The sequence below is a fragment of the Lycium ferocissimum genome, chromosome 12, assembly GCF_029784015.1.
Source record: "Lycium ferocissimum isolate CSIRO_LF1 chromosome 12, AGI_CSIRO_Lferr_CH_V1, whole genome shotgun sequence".
Classification (NCBI taxonomy): Eukaryota; Viridiplantae; Streptophyta; class Magnoliopsida; order Solanales; family Solanaceae; genus Lycium; species Lycium ferocissimum.
Genome location: NC_081353.1, coordinates 49,488,833 through 49,505,818, shown reverse-complemented (window position 1 = coordinate 49,505,818; position 16,986 = coordinate 49,488,833). Strand labels below are relative to the sequence as shown.

The following is a 16,986-nucleotide window of genomic DNA, read 5'->3' as shown; positions in this document are numbered from 1 at the left end:
GGGGTTGGGGTGGAGTTGGCGGGGCTTGGGTGGATATTTTTCGGAAAATGTTTTCTACTAACCAAACGAACATGAGAAAATAAGTAAAAAATTCACTTATTTTCCACTACCCAAACGAACATGAGAAAATAAGTAGAAATTCGCTTATTTTCCAAGAACACATTTTCCAGGAAAATATTTTCCTCCATACCGAACACACCCTAAATCTCAATACCTATAGGGATAGTTTAATCAAATTACCTATTTTTGCCTAGCCGTCTGTATTTTCTTAAAGAGTGTGTAAATGGCTAAGTGGACACACTTTTTTAACCGGAAGGAGTATTAATTAAGGAAAGAAAAACCACCGGAGAGAGGAATATATAGAGACATACCGACTAGTCTTTAATTTGTGTGCCCCTTCTTTTACTTTGTTGCAATTAATTTTTGACAGTTGTTAAAATCGTTCGAGCGTTGATTATTAAATCCCCCTTTCTTTTGGGAATTACCGTTGAGGAACATAGAGACAACTAGGGTATATGTATGACTCATTTAGATCATAAGCTGACACAAAAATAAGAAAACGACTTTTATAATACCAAAGATAAATGATGGTAAATAGGATAAAATGAAAAAAGAAACTCCATTTATTACTTTAATTGAAAAAACTTTATCATATCCCTTATTGTGCATAAAGTTTATGATTTCTGTTGCTATAAATTCAATCACCTAAATTTAAGATGATAAAAATTGTGCTTTAAGAATCCCAAAACTCCATTGTTGGACTTTAGATAGTGGTGAGGATATTCTTAATTTTTTTTTTTTGGAGTAAATTGGTGATTGAGGATTTTTTCTTTTCTTTTTTGGAGGCTTTGTTTCAAATTTAGATCATTTGGAGCAATTTTGGATGGTTTTTATCGAAATTGGAATTGCAAATTCAAAGAACACCTTGTTGAACAACATAGACAAAAATCATGTCAGTAAGGCCAATTTGTCAAGCAATTTAACAAGATAGGTAGTATGCAAATAATATAAAGCATGTCAATCCAATAGAATTTGTGATCAATCCAACAATCCAATAGATAAGTAGAATAAATATAGTGGAAAGTCATGTCAATCCAACAACACACGTTGTAAACAATTTTAAGTCTTGACAATCCAATAGGATTTTAAGGCAGCTCAACAACACGAATTCTAAAACGTTACAGGTAAGTATTAACAATCCGGTAGGACTTCAAGGTAATTCAATAATACACATTACAAGTAGTTACAAGTAAGTCTTGACAATGTTAGTGTTAGGAAGATGATTCATTTGACACTACACATATATCTTGACGGATCTGCGCAATAAAAGAGAGGTGTACGAATAAGATTATGTCGCATTTCAGTTCACACTACATACATTTACATATCTATTCACTTGCAAACACATGAGCAAAAACAAAATTCAATTTGAAAAGCTAATCATGGATTGAGATACTAAGTCAAGCAAGCTTAATACAAATGCCAAGAGTCCGGAGCCAAAATGGCTTCTTTTTACAGCCATTACACCAAAATGGCATGCCTTTTTTTTTTTAAACCCAAATGGGTATTTCGTGCAATGTTGCACTAAAATGCAACAAATTTTGTTTTTTTTTTTTAATTTCGTTTTTAATATAAAAAACGAAATTAAAAAAAAAAAAAAAGAAATTTGTTGCATTTCGTGCATCCTGGAACGAAATGCAACAAATTTCTTTTTTTTTTTTTAATTTCGTTTTTTATATTAAAAACGAAATTAAAAAAAATAAAAATTTGTTGCATTTCGTGCAACATTAACTGTCTTCTTTAGCAATGCCATAAACCGAAAGAACAAATACAACTATCCTTGTGGTGAAAGCACGTTTCATTTTCAAAGTTATGCGGACCGCATAACTAAACATAACTAAAAGTTCGTTTCTCCGGCACTTTTAGTTAAACACAACTAAAAGTCCGTCGGATCCAGATAACTAAATATAACTAAAAGTCCGCTCTCCAAAGATATTCAAATTTTGCATTTCTAAGAAAGTATGCCTCGAGATCGAGCTTGCATTTTAATCTTCTTATGCAGATATTGTTCCAACTCACATGCTTAATCTCGCTTTACAAATTAACAACAATTAACATAAGTATGAATTCAAATTTTGAGACAAGCAACCCAAGCGATATGTCCAACTTAACGGAATATAGAGTACTAGATTTTTTCGAATCCGAGCTATTAAATTTAAAGTAACCATAAAACTTTGCGTCCATGACGGTTGAGTTTGTGGTAATTAAGTTATATCCCAAAGAAATTAACAAATCAATATTCTGCATTCGTGTGGATCCTCGTATATATACTTCAAAACCTAACAATAAATTGTTCGAATTAAGCGAATAGTAGTTAGTATCTCACGTTAATGACAATGGGTTCGTGCCTCCGTGGTGTTTAACAATTAACATACTCGCTATACAATGCAACCCATAATTAGTTTGGAATGACAAATACATATATATGCTTCAAGGCAAAGTCTGCCCATAAGGCATAAGTATGCCCCCATCGGCATAAGTTTGATAATTCGTTAACAAATTTATGCCGATGGGGGCATACTTTTAATGGGCAAACTTGTATGCCGGACCCGGCATAACTTTGTGAAGGAATTATCAAAGTTATGCCGACCGGCATAACTAAACATAACTAAAAGTCTGCCCCTCCGGCGGACTTTTAGTTAAACACAACTAAAAGTCACGGATCCGCATAACTAAATATAACTAAAAGTCCCCCTCCAAAGATATTCACTTGCATTTCTAAGAAAGTATGCCTCGATCGAGCTTGCATTTTAATCTTCTTATGCAGATATTGTTCCAACTCACATGCTTAATCTCGGCTTACAAATTAACAACAATTAACATAAGTATGAATTCAACTTGAGACAAGCAACCCAAGCGATATGTCCAACTTAACGGAATATAGAGTACTAGATTTTTTCGAATCGAGCTATTAAATTTAAAGTAACCATAAAACTTTGCGTCCATGACAAAGAGTTTGTGGTAATTAAGTTATATCCCAAAGAAATTAACAAATCAATATTCTGCATTCGTGTGGATCCTCGTATATATACTTCAAACCTAACAATAAATTGTTCAATTAAGCGAATAGTAGTTAGTATCTCACGTTAATGACAATGGGTTCGTGCCTCTGTGGTGTTTAACAATTAACATACTGCTATACAATGCAACCCATAATTAGTTTGGAATGACAAATACATATATATGCTTCAAGACAAAGTCTGCCCATAAGGCATAAGTATGCCCCCATCGGCATAAGTTTGATAATTCGTTAACAAATTTATGCTGATGGGGGCATACTTTTAATGGGCAAACTTGTATGCCGGACCCGGCATAAATTTGTGAAGGAATTACCAAAGTTATGCCGACCGGCATAACTAAACATAACTAAAAGTGGTTTCTCCCAAGCAGACTTTTAGTTAAACACAACTAAAAGTCATCGCCGGATCCGGCATAAAACTTTGCGTCCATGACGTTGAGTTTGTGGTAACTAAGTTATATCCCAAAGAGTTGGAGTGGTCAAAAACATTGAAGATTTGTCTATGTATTAGTGTCCTATGTAATTTTATGTTTTTTCTTGGTTCGGTAGTAGTACTAATTAGGTTGAAGTGAAGTTGTACTTAGATGATTAACAATGGTTGTAGTACTAATTAGGTTGAAGTGAAGTTCTATTTAGATGATTCACAATGTAATCTAATTTTGGTTAGCATATTGAATATGATTATGATGACTTTGTGAAGCAATACGTTATACCATCCGGTTAGTAATGGTTAGCCTATTCAACATGTTAACACTAACAAACATTCAATGGAAAATCTGGATTTAAAATAGCAACTACCATTTCAATGCAAATCTAGACAATAAGCATTGACCATTTGAATGCAAACCTGAACCCACACACACTTAAAGGAAAATGGTTATTTTAAGTTTTTAACGGTTAAAAACTTAAAATAACTTAAAATAACCATTTTCCTTTAATATTTTCCTTCCCCAAAAAAAAAAAAAAAAATTTGTTGCATTTCGTGCAACATTGCACGAAATACCCATTTGGGTTTAAAAAAAAAAAGGCATGCCATTTTGGTGTAATGGCTGTAAAAAGAAGCCATTTTGGCTCCGGACTCCAAATGCCAAAGTCCAGAAAAAGAAAGGCAGTAAAAACATGTGGTGCAATTAGCCAATATACTATTAACTCCCCAAAATGCTTTAACCAGCACTACATAATTAGCACAAAGCAGCTTAGTTACGATGTGAGTAAACAATGTCAGTATTGAAGAATTGTTCATGCTTGCAAATTTTAGTCCTTTGTTTTGAGAAGAAGGATATCTCAGCTATATATTCACCAAGAACACAAACAATCTAGAAAAGCAACTGATGTAAATAGAAGCAATCCCATTATAATCTCGCAACCAATGGCAACTCTCTGACTGATCCATCTGGAAAACAGAGAGGCGATCAATATAAGTTACAGCAAAATTAGCAATACAACATCTAATTTTCGGTAAAAAGTATGCATAACTTATGTATAGTTCCGGTTATCCGAAGTTTAATACCAGATGCTAAACAATGTATTAATTATACATAGATCATATTAGTTAAGCAGGTTTTACACGAAAAACGAATGTTGTACAAGTAATGCAGAATTTTATACGGACACTAAAGTTTCTTATGCTTCAAACAATACGTCCCCTGACAGAGAATTCATGATTATCCATAGGAATAACTAGTAAAAGCGTAATTGAAATGAATACTAGCAGAGGAAGATGTAACCTTTGTTCAGCGGATTCAATTAGACTCAGTATTTTCTCAAATGAAACTGAGGAAAGTGAAGGGCATAGCAATCAGGAAAACATAGAAGAGGAGTAGAGACATACCCAATCAGGGTCTCTGAGTACCAAAGTCAAAGTCACCATTATGTATCATTCCATGTCTCCAGATTAAAACCATCTCAGTTCACCAATCTGAGTACGAAAAGAAAAGTCACCATTATACATCTGCAATCTTGTAAGCTCAAGTTCATTACTTAAAAGGTTGCACGAGTATCAGTTAGACCTCTCCAAAATGTGAAATAGGTGAAAATGAGACGGTGCTTCTCTAACAAAGTAGCAAGCAAACACATTTCTTTAAGAGCCATCAACCTCTCATCAATTTCTGTTATCACTACCATCCCTTACGAAATCAAAGCGTGTACAGATTATATTTGGTAACTTGATATACATGGAAATGGGTTTCATTGATGTATACAAAGATGGTTGTATTTATCAGTAAAAACAGGAAACCAATAACAAAATTCCGATTGGGAGTATAACGCAACCTCCTAGAAAAATACCATTCGAGAAAGTGAGCATACCCCCTAAACTCTGTACAATTAAAATGGTATAAAAGCTGGCCCTCAAGCGGGGGCTTGGGAGAAGGCAAATGTAGCGAATTTTCTTGATCTTTCACCTAAGACGTGTCCTGAAAAACACGGGAGATTTATGTTTAGTTGATTGCATTATCTCCGACTTCTTGTTGGGCTATGTTCACGATACTCTAATTCAAAAACACTATCACCATTTTTCGTTGCAGAGTCGAGTGAAATTAATTGTGTACCTCTTGAAACTATCTTTCAGTTTCCTCCTTTTTTGCTGTGTCCCTTGAAATACCAAAAGTTAATCATGTAACTTGAAAGCCTTCACCTTAGTTAGTGTGATTTAAGATTTATTATCTCACTTTTGCTCATATAAGAGGGGATAAAGGCTAATAAGGATTCAACAGTATGTTTTACCATTTGTTTTGCACTTTACATATGAAAAATCAGGAAAGTTTGGTCAAAGTTAGGTCAATTAAATGCAACGTAAATTTCAAACAAACAGGATAATAATCAGTTTTCTACATATGTGTTTTCTTTTTCAGCTTAAGTTTGAAAATAATAGAATACTTAAACATGCAATGAGCAAGAGGACCCCATTCCGTTCTATTTCAACTCTCAAAGAAACAAGTGCTTACTTGCATAGCTCCTCATGCTTGGCTTTCATGTCGGAGTAGTTGCTCCACCGCATCTTCGTCGTTCTTAAAATTCAATTCCATAAATGCTTCCTACAACCAAGGAACATGAAATTAAGTGCAAAAATACACATGAACACGAAAATTCTCAAGATATCACTACTAAAAAACTCGGAATTTCCGACTAAAAAACCGATTTTCGCCTGAGGTCGGAAAAAAACCGACCTCATGAGGTCGGTAAAATCGTAATAGTTAATTTTCAAATTTTTTAAAATAAACCGACCTCATGAGGTCGGTAATATTGTATCAAAATTTGAAAAAATAAAGTACCGACCTCACTAGGTCAGAAATTTAATTGATGGTAAATATTTACCATCAATTATACTTTTATTATACTTTTATTTTTAATTTAAAGGAATACCGACCTCATGAGGTCGGTATGCATTTAAATTAAAAATAAAATTATTAAATATACCGACCTCATGAGGTCGGTAATATTAGCTAAATAAAATTAAAAGAACCCCGATATATGAAACCCTTCTCTTTCCATTTCTGTCTCTTTCCCTCTTAACGTTTTTCAGGTCTCTCTCTCTGTAAACCTAATACTCCATCGACGTTACCAACAAGGCAGGAGTCACCGTTGTCGTCGTCCACACCGTAACCACCGCTGCTGTCTTCAGTTATCATCAACATTTGAGGTTGGTTTTCTTTCTTTTCTTGGCTAAGAAATTTGTTACTGGGTTGAGTTGTTCTTGCAAACCCACTTAGAAATTACGCATGTTTCCTTGAGGTTCTTCGTTTTTTGTGTGTGTGTATGATTAATTTTTGGGGCAAATTTTCATGTGTTTGGTTATAAATTTTCAATTTGTGATGGTTTCTTGATTCTAAGGCACATTTACCCAAAAGAGTACTTCAATCTCTTGCTCTCTAAGGTCCATATACCCTTGTTCTAGTGTCTTAGGTTTATGGTGCAAATTTTCATGGGTTTGGTTTGTAATTTCCCCGAGTTTTTGATGACTTTGTCATTCTAAGGTCCATTTTAGCCAAAGGGAACTTATGACACCGAAAATGTTGCTCCATAAGATTTATGTAATGTGGTATAGGCAACCGGTGACTTGGGTCTCCGTTGAAGATTTAGTAAATTTTTCCTAGTCCAAGCTTTAAGTTGATTGTTAGGGCAAGCTAACCGGTGCTTTAGGTTTTGAACATTGAATTAAATTATTCATTGAATTTGTTCTTTAACAATTTCATGTTTGGTGTTATTTGTGTAGATGGAATCTCGTAGTTGGATGTATAATAGGACAAACGACCGTCGAGGGGGATGAGGCAAGAATTTGTAGACGGTGTTGATGCTTTTGTTGACTATGCAATGACACTTGAAACTTTTCAAATTCATGGCTTCGTTAGGTGCCCTTGTGTAGTATGTCAATGTAGGAATTACGAGACACCGAGATTGTTAGGCTTCATCTCTATAAAGACGGGTTTCAAGAAAATTATACAAGTGTGGACTAGTCATGGAGAAATGATAGTAGTTTTGGTAGATTTCAAAACTTTGTTGTTGGTGAAAGTAGTAGGCGGTGCAACCTAATGTCGAAAATTCTAGAATGCACGACATGGTTCAAGATGCTTATGGGATACATTCCGAATTTGAATCCGGTAATCATGATGAAGAAGTCTCCAAATGAAGAAGCCGGTCGTTTTTTTTTGAACAACAGTTGAAGAATGCTAGTCGGCCTTTATATGAAGGAGTCCCCACTCTCAATTGTCTATTGATGTTAGATTATTAAGCATCAAAGCAGATTGGAATGTTCCTCAAGGTGCAATGATGCCGTGATTGGCCTTATACATGAATTAGTTGACCCGAAATTAGAGATACCGAAAATTACTATAAGGCAAAAAGATTAGTGTCTAAGTTAGACTCTTGTCGATGAGAATCGATTGTTGTGAAAATGGGTGCATGTTATACTATATAAAGGTGACAACGGTCTAGAATGTTGTAAGTTTTGTGGAAGACCTCGTTTTAAGCGGACTCGTAGCGAAGGGCACAACTTAAAGACCACAAATATGAGGGGCAAAATTTAAAGACCACAAATTTGAGGGGCAAAATTTAAAGACCACCCCAAAAGAAGGGCAGTCCGCGCAAAAAAATGAATGCTTTCTTGAACAGAAGTTTGTGTGTTTTGTCTGGATACTTGAAGTCTACCAGGTGTTATAAATGTTTAATACTTTAATGTCCTTGAGGATGCATGCCTTTCAACATGGTACTCTAGTATGGGCCTCTGCTGGCCCATTTATGTCCTTCCATTTATTGGATCTTTTCTCTTTTTGTGACAGAAAATCCAGGGGGGCAGTGGCCCTTCTGCAAGACTAATGAATTCAAACTACCTAATTCATTCTTTTTTGTACTTCACTTCACTTGTGAGTAGTTGAATACTAAGATCCAAAGTTGTATTTGGACCTTAGGTTGATAAGCAAGCTGCCAGCAATAGCATACTGCCTCCTATAGCAATTCCTGTAGGAAGAATGAATCAGAATTCAGAAGCCCATTTTTTTAATTTTGTCATCAGCAATGAAAAACAGACACTGGCACACTATATTGAGAGTAAATGGTGCACTGTATTAAGAGTGACTTTGAACAGTCTTCGCTTAGGCCAACAAGTAACAACCCTTGCAGATAATATTTAATGCTTTCTTGAGCAGAAGTTTGTGTGTTTTCTCCAGGGGTAAACACAACAGCAAAAAAAAAAAAAAAAAAGAAGATTTCTCAACAGATTTAGCCACATTTGCTATCTTTTGGCTAGTTATGGCAGCAGGTATTTCCATCAACTGCTTTTGCATTATGCCACTTGCATTTGCCTCAACATGAACTTTTTGAACTACAACTGCTTGTTTCCTTGAACCAGGTTCTTGACCAGTTATTGTAACTGCAGCAGATGATGCACCTGATGCAACTAAAGGCAGTTGCTTTCCCTCTGTCACATTGAATTGTTTTGCAATCTCCATCACTGCCACTGTTGATGCAACCAGCTGTTTGTTTGCATCAACATCACCAACCTCAACAACTTTTTCATGCTTACCCTCTCCATCCAGAACAGTCTAGCTGCAACAACCAGTTCTTTCCCATCATTAGAATCAGTTGGTTTTTCTTTTGGCACTGCTAGTTGTTGCTGATTTGCACTCTCTGCTACAACAGGTATTTTTTTACCCTTGTTATTTTTCCATTTGTAGACAATCCAAGGTGGATGATGTATATGATTTATGATTTGGTGTGCCACATATTCTGGGAGTTATTTGCTTTGATTTCAATCTTACACATCTTGAAGACTGTGAATTTGTTTCATGATGAACTGATGATCCAAACAGAAAAAAGAGGCCATAAAGAAAGAAAGGAAGAAATGAAAGGTTTCAATGTTTCTAAGGTTTAAATGTTTTCCTTCGTTTGTCTTCATTTCCACGTAACAAGAGGCAAATAGTCTAAGTGTGGTATATAGGAGGTTGACAACCATTGATCATGTACCAGAGCTGCACATTTACTTGAGAAGTAAAAATCGATTGTGGAGAAATCCTTTACATTGCCAATCACCTTTCCACTATCCAACACCTTAATGACATGATTTCTCGTTTCTATAATTTGCTTGTTTAAACTTTGATTTCGACATTATGGTTTCCTTTACCCGCTTCCTCGCATATTTGTTAAATAGGCAAATTATTTAAAGAAATTTTGAAGCTATCCCTTTTCTATTTATTTATATTTGCGATACTTACATTTATTATTGTATAGATGGCAAGTGAAAAGAGGGGTAAGAAAACAAAGAAGGCTAAGGAGACGGGGTTCCCCGAGACCACCAGAAAACCTTGCGATTAGAGATAGAAGCCCGTCGCCATGTCTCCCACCACGCGGCGCTCCATTGCCTCATGATCCCCTCATGAATGGCATTGCATATAGTCTTCGACCTCCATACAGCTTTGGTCGGCCCTATATGTCTCCACGCCAGGCATTTACTGAGGTGCCTCCCGCAGCCCCTCGATGTCCACACCAGGTTATGCTACCCCACAGGGCTTCACTCGGTATACTCCCGGGTCTCAGAGGGCTTCGTCTAGTGGTACTCCGACGGCCACTCCTAGCCCGACTGCATCACATCACTCTTCATCATCTACTGAACAAGATGAGATTACGGGTCCCGACCTTCGAGAAAGTTGTTCGTGCCTCACACTCCCCGCTCGCGAATGACTTACCTCGAGGTGTAAGTGCTCCACAGCTTGAATCTTATGATTCATCAGGGCGACTCATCATTGAGCCTGCGGGATACGGGTAATTTTTTTTTTTCTTCAGCTTTTATTTTTTCATAAAGTCCACTAGGCATGATGCCTAGGCTGATTGACATATATTTTCTTCAAAGCAAAACAAATAAAGAAGCTTTACTAAGTGTTTAATTTTATATTTTTGATAGTTGGTTACCGGACAAAGCTTCAGGTCTCCTTACAGATGAGATACAAAAACTATTTAAAGACTTACCTACTTGGGCTAGATGTCACCAAATCGCCAGAGACAGATCTATTATGTCTTTAAGGTATATGCATTTATTGTTTTTATATAAAAGATCCACTTATATTGATCGATTCCTTATTAATAAACTCATTTACTTTTCGTTAGAGAAAAATGTTACGGGCGGCGCCTGGAACATGAGAAGCAAATTAAGTCAAAACTTCAAGAAGAAAGCTCAGCGCTTACTATGTGACATGTTAGGAAGAGTTCGTAAATCTCACAAGAAGCCTAAGTGGATCCTTCCTGAAAATTATAACAAGCTACTTCATTACTGGGCAACTGATGAAAGATTCTTACAACTGAGTGACATAGGGAAGAAGGCTAGAAATTCAACGAAGGGTGGCTCCCACACACTAGTGGGGCTATGAGTCAAGAGGCCGTGAGGAGGAAGCCGGCAAGTCTACATTAACTCTACTTGAAGGATTGTGAATTGACTTTTTCTTTATGTCTTATCAATTTATTATTTTGCAGAACTAAAACGGGGGGGGACGCCAAAGTGCCTCAAGATGAGGCGTTCAAGATCACTCACGTGAAGAAGAAGGCAAACGCTAATGATCCAGATCACTGGTGTGAGGAACGGGCTAAGCATACCTACGTAAGCTTCTATAAATTTTTCATATTTTGTTTGTTAGATTACGAAGCGGGGATCCGGCTCCTATCTCATTTTTATGCTTGATCTTTATTTTTGGTTTTATAAGGAATGTGATTGTTTGAAGTCATTATAATAGAGTTCGTTTGTTTCCACTCCCTTTTAAGACCTGAAGAGCATTTTTTTTTTTTTGGGTAAATAAATGATTTTATTGATACCAAGTAATAGTTACAAAACCAAACAGGGCAGACCACTTGTTTCTCACATCAAAACCAGCACCTGTTCTAGACTCTACAGTTCTAACGAGTCTAGTTCTAGGCATAGACACTAGGCAGCCACTACTTCATACATATTTGGTGCATTACAAAAACCAAAGTCCAGTGACTACACCTAGCTAAGACAATACATAGATAAATTCTATCAGCTTGCTAGGTTGCATCCGATTGTCAAACTACATAATTTTCTCTGCATCAGTGACCTGTTATGGCATAGGATTCAGCTGGGACAATACTGGCTGCCATTTCCTCCTTCTTCTACCTCTAATATGCAGATGGACAGCAATCTCTTTGTTGGCAGCTATTATCAAATTATATAAAGCATCTTCTCCACAACTCAAACCGCCATCGAAGCGGCGTGAGAATAATCGGGCGATTGGTCGGGAGGTCTCCCCGTAAGCAAGTGTGTCCCTTGCTTTTTCCTCGTCGAAGCCGCACACGGTCTTACATCCGAAATTCTAGACTTAGCTTTTTCGTCGGTGAACCGCATATCTTGACATTCAATCTTCTAGACTTATCGTCATCCGAAATCAACATTCCACCATGTATCATGGCATCAACAAAGTGCCACATCTTTTCTCCGAGGGCAATTCAACAAACTTTGAAGTTGCACTACTGTGGCTATCAATGTCCTCAACTTTCACCTCGATCCGCTCATTTTCATGTATATTAGCCCCTTTCTCTCCAATAAAATCGTCAGTATATCAACTAGCAAAGGAGCGAGGTATAGAAGCTATATTAGAAGTACATAGTGCCTTGATCTTCATGAGAATTAGCGTTGCAATCCTTTGGTGGAGAACACGGCGTATGGAACAAGCCGAGTATTTTCGGTGTCCGTAGTTCAATGTCTTCGCTCATTCTCAAGTGAATCAATCTCGGCTTCAGCTTTTTCTAGGGCCTTAGTAATATCACTCTTCCACACTAGCAACTTGTTAGCCGCAGTTGATCTCATAAAACCGAGTCCACAGAATTTGGGTCCTCCGATTGTAGCAATTCGGTTGATTGAAGAGTTCAAATGGGAGATTTTAGCAAGATCCCAATCCTCTAAGTAAAAACTCGATCCCTCGCAGTAATATCGGGAGACAACGGTGGGTGAGCCACATAAATTACCAACATCCCGATCAATGTTTGTTGTCTTGACTAGTTGTTTATCCTCAAGACCCGTTATTAACATAGCATGGACAAAAAATGTGAATTAGATGCTACCGTTTCCGAGCCAAGCACAAACAAATTGTGAATGATTTTTTCTTTTCTTAATCTCTTATACCCGAAGGGGTTGAATTGTCTAACTATCCGGTGTTAAACCGCAAACTCATAATTTCGGCATCGCCCACTTAAAAAGAAAAGACATCCTATTTGCACAACAACATTTTTAAGGCACAGTCACTTTTTAAAAACTTTGTATCTGTAGTTAGCTGAGGTTTCAACATTAAAAATGCAGACTCTGGAATATGTTAGATGGAAAGAGGAAATGCTAAAAAAGTAAAAGTCATAATTTTCCTTTTTGTGGCTTCAAACATGTAGTATACTCTAACGATTTGAATAATATGTCATAAAACTCTCAAGCCAGACTGAGTTGCTTATTGAAATAACTTTGTGGCTTCAAACATGTAGCTTTTGATGTGCAGCAGGTATACTCAAACGATTTGAAGAATATGTTTTTTTAGGTGGTTGTTTACTAAATGTTTGATTGTTTTTTCTTGTCCTCTCGAAATTTAAGTTGGTTGCTAATGTTACCTTTTTATTTCAGAATCAATATCAACATTCAAAGGCGGAGTTTCTTCGTACTCAGCCACCCGACACACAGCTGACAGAAGAACAAATGGAGGAAAGGTGGCTTGAGAGTGTTGGTGGTCCCACTAGGTTTGGCACAGCTTACGGAATGCCACATCGTGCATTTCGTCGCACGGCCGCCCCACGGAAGGCCTACATTCTTCCAATACCGAGTCGTTCGACAGAGTGAGTGCTATGGCCATGGAGCAAAAGATTGCCGAGCTATCTAGCCGCTACTGTGCCTCGGAGAGGAAAGGGAGAGGCGGAGGGACATGCGGTTTGACGGTATGAGGGCCCATTGGACGCTATACTTGCTTCGAGGGGATTCCCTCGTGTCCTGATGATGCTCGTAACCCCCATACTCAATCTAGTGGTGCGGCTGATGATGGGACTCATGTGTCAAACACACAAAGGCATGTTTGAATGTTAATGTTGTGGTGGATTTGTGGATTTGCGAGGGGTGAAGTAGTCTAATGTTGTAGACTAACTTAGTGTAGACTAGTTTAATATTTTGTGGATGTTTACAAATGTTGAAGTAGTTTAATGTTGTTTTGATGTTTGCGAAGGTTGAAGTAGCTTAATTAATGTCTCTTGTGAATGTTTGATTGACGTTTTTATTCAACTTTGAAGTAGTTTCGAATTGAATTTGATGTTTTGGTGGTTGTAATATATGTGTTGTAATAGTAGCTTATTGTTTTATGTATTTATAGTAGTTTGGTGTATTGTTGGCGCTATTTGAGCCGGTTTTAATTGAAAGTAAAATTATTTTCATCTTGACAAGTGGGCACTGAATAATAAAAACAAAAGTGCTATAATTTTTTTTTTATCACCGACCTCACGAGGTCGGTATTCGGAAAATTTTCCTGTGGAATTGCAAATTACCGACCTCATAAGGTCGGTATTCGGGAAAATTTTCCGGGGAATTGATTATTACCGACCTCATGAGGTCGGTTTTCTGCAAAAATTTTCAGGGAATTGCAAATTACCGACCTCATGAGGTCGGTATTCGGAAAATTTTCCAGAATTGCAAATTACCGACCTCGTACGAGGTCGGTATTATGCAAAATTTTCCCATCGTTTCCAAATTACCGACCTCATGAGGTCGGTTATCCGTAAAATTTTCGCAACTTAACGACCTCATGAGGTCGGTATTCGGAAAATTGGACGGCGTAAATCTAAAAGAATATATAAATTCATATAACTTACCGACCTCTTATGAGGACGGTAAACTAATATCATTATATTATTAATATAATTTACCGACCTCACGAGGTCGGTACTTTATATAATTAATTAATTATAATAGCCGGCTAAAAAAAATATTACCGACCTCATGAGGTCGGTATTTTGCGACCTCATGAGGTCGGTAATAATTCCGACCCACTCTTTTCCGACCTTCAACTGAGGTCGGTTTTGAGGTCGGTTTTTTCCGAAAACCGACCTCATGAGGTCGGAAATTTCCCTTTTTTTAGGTCGCAAAATCCAGTTTTTTTAGTAGTGTATCATAAAGGCTAACCTCGATTTTCTCCTTTGGGTAACCCTTTTATACACATGAACATGAAAATTCTCAAGATATCATAAAGGCTAACCTCGATTTTCTCCTTTGGGTAACCCTTTTATACACATGAACATGAAAACTCTCAAGATATCATAAAGGCTAACCTCGATTTTCTCCTTTGGGTAACACTTTTTTAAAGAAAAGTAAAAGGTTTTTCACGGTCCATCAAATTCATGCAAGCTAATTGGTGCAATGAGAGCAGCAACAGCTAGTCTCATTTGTCCTAGCTATATTTCTCTTTTTCTTTCTATTTCTTTTCCTCTCTCTCTCTCTCCCCCCCTCTCTCTCTCTTGAAGCATCGTCCATTTTCCTTGAAGGGTAATCACAAACTCTAGTCAGCTCAACATTCTGAGATTCATGTTTCTTATGAACTGCCAGTGCTGTTTGATCCACCTTTACATCTTTATTCTCATATCCGAAATGTTGTCCCCTATCTGTTGCAACGGTATGATCAGCAGACGCCTTCGAACTAGAAGTGTGTGATGGCTTTAGTTGGTCAAGCACCATAGAGTAGCCAATTTCAGTTGTCACTGCAGTAGCTTTATTGTCCTACTCCAGGCAAATTCCTCAATATGCTCCCTGTCCGTACACTGAATATACCTTGAACAGGTAATAATCATTTGGGTTCTTCCCTTCTTTATCGTCAGAAGCGTGCAACAATGTTTCAAATGGTATGTAGAAGAAACACGTGGTAGGAGACTCGAGCCTACATTCAAGGAGGTTATACTTCAAGGAATGTTTTCTGTCAGGGTCATATTTGCAGACCAATGTAGCTGCTACTGCCAAATACTCGCTATTAGGACCACACCATATCAAAAAACCATGAAGTTATTGGTATTCTAAGATGGATTCAGATCAATTGAGATCACATTTTGATTTATAAACTGATAATTGAACAACTCTGGAATTCTGATCACTTCGGGAAAACAAATGAGAAAATAATCCCTTTGGTGGTAGTCACACTGCAACATAAATCATTATTAGTAGAAATCTATTTGACAAGAATATTCAACATTCATATATGTGAGGGAGAGATAAAAACCTGGATGCATGTCCTGATTAAATGTTGTAGGGACTTCAACATATTAACTTGTTCACTTGATATAGTTTTGTATTCGGATTTTTCATGACCACACCATGATATTGAGAGAAAATGCAACTTAAGATACTTAATTACTAGATCTCTGATGCTCTTCAGGGCTAAATGATAATCTGCACATAGCTTCTCCAAATTTGGGGGTAGCTCTTATGGCAATTTATTAAGATTCTGACAAAATTGAATGTCCAAGGTTTCAAGCCCTAAGAGTTCTTTAATGCTTTTGGATAAACAAGAAATTTTTCTTCCACTAACATCCAAACTTTTCAAAGATTGTAAAGATCCTAAATCCTTAGGAAGTCCGCCCAAAATATTGAGATTACTAAGTTTGCCAAGCTTGGTGATGGATGGAGGTGGTTGGGAGATTACAGTTTCGCTTGCATCAAGTGTCCATAACGCTTGTAGATCACCAATGTTTTCTGGAAGCTTCTTGCAGCCCAAGAGGATAAGATAATGAAGAATCTTCTAATTACAGAGGTTGTTTGGTAGACTTACAAGATCTTCACAACCTTTCAGGTTGAGCTTAGCGAGACCGCTAAGATTCCCAATGGATGAATGCAGTTCTCTTATCCCAGTAGAATCCAGAATCAGGCTGAATAAGCTATGCATATCTCCGTTGATTTCTGAAATGTATCTAATTTTGAGCAATAAGATATCTTGAGTTCTCTAAGGGATTCCATCTTAATAGAGCTTAGAAGCTTCTTTAAGTTCTCACATTTTTCTAAGATTAACTTAACAAGCTTCTTTTGAACTCCAAGAGATACGGGGAACTCTACGAATCCAGAACATTTGGATATATAAAGATGTTCCCATTGTTGTGATTCAAAGAGGTTGTTCGGCAGCGTCGCAAGTTTATTGCAATTAAAAACGATGAGAGATTTAAGATTACGAATAGCGTCCGAAATACTTTGAACTTCACAATCCCAAATCACTAAGGCCGCTGAGAGACGGGGGTAAGCTTCTTATCTAGGGGATCCTACCTTCAATATTGATAAGCGCTGCATATCTCCACAGATTTCTGGAAATTCTTTTAAACTTTCGCATTGATCAAGGTTGAGAGTCTCAAGAGATGACATGGAGACAAAAATTTGGAAGCTTATTAAGTTTGCCACAACCCCCACAAACACA

The 16,986-nt window shown here is 37.0% G+C and overlaps 3 long non-coding RNA genes across 3 annotated transcripts; 2 read left to right on the top strand and 1 right to left on the bottom strand.

The window, feature by feature from the left end:
• Positions 1-4,196: 4,196 nt before the first annotated feature.
• LOC132040794 (uncharacterized) lies at positions 4,197-16,430 on the bottom strand. Its single transcript, XR_009410782.1, has 3 exons — positions 14,721-16,430; positions 5,629-6,114; positions 4,197-4,997 (listed from the first exon to the last, which is right to left on the bottom strand). It is a non-coding gene; the product is annotated as an uncharacterized LOC132040794 (long non-coding RNA).
• Positions 6,681-9,214, top strand: LOC132040099 (uncharacterized). The gene is made up of 2 exons (XR_009410557.1): positions 6,681-6,719; positions 8,925-9,214. It is a non-coding gene; the product is annotated as an uncharacterized LOC132040099 (long non-coding RNA).
• On the top strand, positions 11,063-13,291 carry LOC132040847 (uncharacterized). Its single transcript, XR_009410796.1, has 2 exons — positions 11,063-11,162; positions 13,182-13,291. It is a non-coding gene; the product is annotated as an uncharacterized LOC132040847 (long non-coding RNA).
• Positions 16,431-16,986: the final 556 nt, after the last annotated feature.